We start from the raw sequence: 4,673 nt of genomic DNA, 5'->3' as shown, positions 1-4,673 counted from the left end.
ATGAAAATCAAACACAATCCAGAACCACTAAATCTGGGGACTTTTTAGAATTAGAAGAAATTGTAAGAATCACCTACTTCACCTCTCTTCCCAAAGCTGAAATTTTCTTTAGAATTTAAAAATGTTTATTTATCCTGCACTTCCTTATATTGGAATGAGTTCTGCCACCTGGAACTACATAGATCATATAATATCTTCCTCCGTCATGCTAACGCCCTTCACATGATGAATCCAATGGCAACACCACCACTTATCTTTTCTACTATGGTCAACCAATCTTCTGCTATGTGTTTTCTGGACCCCACTTTATCAAGGTCATTCTTCTTTAGACAGGCCTCAATTAATTCAAATTTCTCTTATATAGGGAAGCCAACCTTGAACACAATATTCCACTGTTTTATAATATTGATTTTATGACTGACTAAAAATCCCGGGGTGATTTTCGCATGAGCTTCTGTTTGGCATACTAGCTTGAGGCAAGAAGATCACTGGTGTAATGTATTCTCAAACATAAGCTCTCTTGTTTTTTGTTACCTCATAAAGATACATTATACATCATCATTCCCCACTGGACGCATTCATCACTTATTAATGACCAATGCCTGGTGCATTTTTACTGGCTTTTAAAATATAATTTGAGGTAAATAATTGGCACATCATTTATTTGTGGGAAAATGTCATGGGAATGTCTGTTGTGGACATACAAACTTACAGGGTCAGTAACAGTACGGACTGAAGATCAGTCATCTTTTAACAATAAAAAAAAAACTGAACACTGAATTTACCACTTTCCCAGATGGATTTCACCATTTTTATTCCTTTCTGTAAGATAGGTATCTGATAGAAACATATTAAATTGTGGATATTTATGGGAGTTGGGGTATAAAGCTAATTTTAAAAATGGCAATCCACTCAAGAAGCAACAGCTTCCAGTTTATGAAAGTTACTCCGTAATTTTTTTAAACAAAGTGACAGTGTTTAGCCACTAGGGCGGAGGATTTTTCAAATACACAACATGATGGCGATCAGGATGGTTTTATTCAGAAAACATCTACTGAAGAGTTACCCTTAATTCCATCCAACAACCAGGTCTGAAACAACTGACTCTAACATGAAGGCTTTCATTTTCCTTCCCTTCATGTTCGTGGCCATGTTCTCAGGTAAGAAAAGTTACTTTCGATGACTTTCCTTCCAACTCTCAAAGAATTAGAAATGTTGAGTGACTTAGTAACACTTTGTCAGAAGATGTTAAAATGACCTATGTCTATCAGACAGAGAAAAGGAAGAGGGCCATTTGAAACAGCATAAATACAGACCGAAGGCATAAAAGTAAGGACAAGGTGAGACAACAGCGAATTGTCCCGCGCGGCCGAAGAGAAGCAAGTAGTAGTAGGGGAATGGGGAAAAGCAACACGTTACACTGGAACGAAAATGAAATCTGACGGGATTATGAGAGTTTGTGAATACTCTCAGGCTCATGTTTCATAAAAAAAATATGGTTTTGTGTGATGATCTAGGGCTATGTGATCACAGAGAAATAGGTTCAAACCCTGACTTTTCTATTTCTATTTATGTCATTTGGGGCAACTCACTTAATTTTTAGCCTCCATTTTCTCATTTATAAAATGAAAATAAATATGTATTCTTAGAGGCTGTCATAAGAATCACGTATGCACTGACATTAGCTACCATTACTTGAGTTCTCTGGTACCTGTCACTCAGTTTACCTCTCTCCATTCCTTACCTCAATCCAGTTAGGTGGTCTGTTTTCAAAGATGCAATTTCCAGCAAGGGCTGTAAATTTCTCTAGATAATAAATGACACAGACATTCTATATTTTTATAATTTATATGTCGGAGAAAATAGATATAATATACGTATATTTATTATGATTACATATGTTTTAGAGAAAAAATGCACATAGATAAAATCCCTTCCTAGAACATATATGCTCCTTAATGGCAGATACCATACCTCTTTTGAACTTCAGTGCCTTGCCGGATGACATTTAGTAGGTACTGAGTAGACATTTGTTAATGGAAGAAAGTACATGAATGCGAGATGCAGTGGTTCTGTGGATTGGGAGGGTGAAGAAAAGAGAGGAACCAGAAATGCCTGTTATAATTAAAGCAATGCCAAGAGTGTATTTAGTTTGTAAAATCAGAAGAGAAAATACAAAACAAAAACTGAGGATACTTATTTTGCAAAAGTTTAACTTAAAAAAACCCATGGTTAAACAACATTCTGATATTTTAGTTCTCTTTTTTACTCAAAAATTCCACCCCCGGTTTTATTTTACGAATTTAGCCATGTGAGCAATGATATATTAATCACATTTTCATTATATCATTGTTTGTACTAGTAAAAGAGGGGAAATGCAATAGCTACCCATTGCTAGAAGGCCATTTAAATAAATTACGGTAAATTTAACAAATGAAATAGTATGCAGTCCTTAGGGAAAATAATAAAGGTGCTCTATATGTATCGATATAGAGAAATCTCACTGTACGGCCAAGGGAGACAATAAAGAGTAGAGTTGGTGTATGATGTGCTATTAATTGTGTGCAAACATATGTCCCCTTATGTTTGTAAATACATAAAGCATCTCTGGAATAATACAGAAAAACCTAGTAAAAGTAATTGTGTCCAAGGGGGGTTGGGACAGGAAAGGAAGGGAAAGTTATTTTAAACTATTTATCCTTTTGCATCTTTGAAATTAAATGTAATTTGCTTATATGACCTATTAAAAAAACAAACATAATTAACAAATAGATCAGCTGATCTAGTTTTTACCATTTCATCTACATCTTTATTCTAATTGATTTCTTCTCAAAGTTAGTGCTTGTTAAGGAACACTGGTTCTTACAACTCATGTATATACTCATCTCTCTACTGAAAATAAATATTTTCTTATCCATTTTTCTAGCTATAGCCTATCCTTCTTATGTGTCACCTCCTCCAGGAAGGAGAGACGATGCCCTGCTATCTGCTACCTTGACTCTAGGTCTATTGTCTAATTGACTTCTTACATTATAGCAGCATTCATACGACTACAAATGCCTGTTTGCTTGTTTGCGCCCACTATTAGATTTTCCACCTTCTTGGTGGCAGAATAACAATGTGTTATTCATGGCTGTGTGTCTAGATCTTACTATAGTTCCAGCATAGTAATGGTCTCTTCAAATATACTTTTGGACAAATTGAAAGAATGGCTAGATCATACCCACAGACTCCACCCACACTTCACCACAGTTAGTAAGCCAGGTTACCGAGTGCCAAGCTCCTAAGCCTGGGTAAGACCTTAACCACCAGCAATGTAGTATACCATAGCGTGCTCAATGGATAATAATTAACAAGGCATTTGATTTTAGTTAAATTTACCTGAATGCACAAGTGTGTACGCTTGTGAAAATATGAAGCAGGCCAATTGCAAACGCAAGTGAAACTCCAGGTAAAGACTGGAACCATCCACACTAAAATGATTTCAAGTTATATAAATTGAAAAAATTACCAAGGATGCCTGTGAAGAAAAACAATGCAAGCCTGAAGACAACTTTCGAGGAAGCCCCAAATTGAGAAAGTGAAGGGAAAAGGAGAGCCATTAAACAAAAAAGGTGATGATGACTCACAGACCTGTACCCCTAAAACAAATAATACATCATGTGTTAATAAAAAAATTTAAAAATAAATACATAAATAAACAAAAAAAAGTGAGGAAGCCAAAAAGAAACACTTGTACCAAACCAAAGACAAGAAACATAAGACCCAATAGAATTCCATTGCACTCAACAACTAGAAAGCCATTCCATTCACTTACGGATTATTGTCTAAACCCTGCTTATTTTGGAATAGAATTTGAATAAATCTTATATATATGTATATGTGTATGTATATATAAGATATATATATGTATATAGTAATGGATAAACTTCCAAAACCAATTTGAGAAACAGAGTAGATGGGTTATGAAACTTAGGTTTTAAGAAATAGTCACAAAGAGGGGGGAGCAAGATGGCAGAGGAGGAGGAGACCTGGATTTCGTCTGGTCTCAGGAATTCAGCTGAATAGGGATCAAACCATTCTGAACACCTACGAACTCAACAGGAGATCAAAGAAGAGAGTAGCAACAACTCTCTGAACAGAGAAGCGACCACTTACTGGAAGGTAGGGCGTGCGGAGAAGTGAATCCGAGGCGATATTCGGGAGGATAGACGGCGGGGGAGGGGCCTCCGCCGGCCGCTTCTGGCAAGTGCTAGAGCCGCGGAGCACAAAATCGGACCTTTTAGAAGTTGGCTCGGCGGAGGGACGTCGCTGCAGTGGCTAAGCGGGGGGTGCAATCCTCCCGGGACAGTGTGGTCTCAGGACCCTCGGGGTCACAGAGAGACCGGGGGTGCCTGAGTGCGCCAGAGCTCCCAGGTATCGGAGCGGGGAAGCCGGCTGCAGAGACGGAGCAGAGGCGCGGGCTCTCAGCTCGGGGTTGCCATAAACTGTGATCTGCGGCCCAGTCGGGGCTCGGCTCCTCCAGCAGGGACCCAGCAGGCGGCAGATCCGGGGAGACTCCCCTTCCTTCCCGGGGAGGAGCGGTGCGGGAACGCACTGCAGGGATCTGCTGGGTTTGGAGACTCCGCGCGGGGTCGGGTGCCAGAGATAGCAACGCTGGATCACAGGCCGGG

General features: G+C 39.0%; 1 non-coding gene across 1 annotated transcript in view; it reads left to right on the top strand.

Annotated features, from left to right (window-relative positions):
- The first annotated feature begins 1,009 nt into the window (after positions 1-1,009).
- Positions 1,010-4,673, top strand: part of LOC112839435 (uncharacterized) — a 17,028-nt gene continuing 13,364 nt past the window's right edge. The window contains exon 1 of the transcript XR_012382146.1: positions 1,010-1,160. This is a non-coding gene — a transcript (uncharacterized protein). The remainder of the gene's footprint in view (positions 1,161-4,673) is intronic.

This window comes from Callorhinus ursinus, unplaced genomic scaffold (genome assembly GCF_003265705.2).
Source record: "Callorhinus ursinus isolate GAN/ISIS: 27379988/994484 unplaced genomic scaffold, GSC_fseal_2.0 scaffold23, whole genome shotgun sequence".
In the NCBI taxonomy this organism is placed as follows: domain Eukaryota; kingdom Metazoa; phylum Chordata; class Mammalia; order Carnivora; family Otariidae; genus Callorhinus; species Callorhinus ursinus.
Note: the sequence above shows the minus strand (reverse complement) of the source record. Positions and strands in the feature narration are given on the sequence as shown.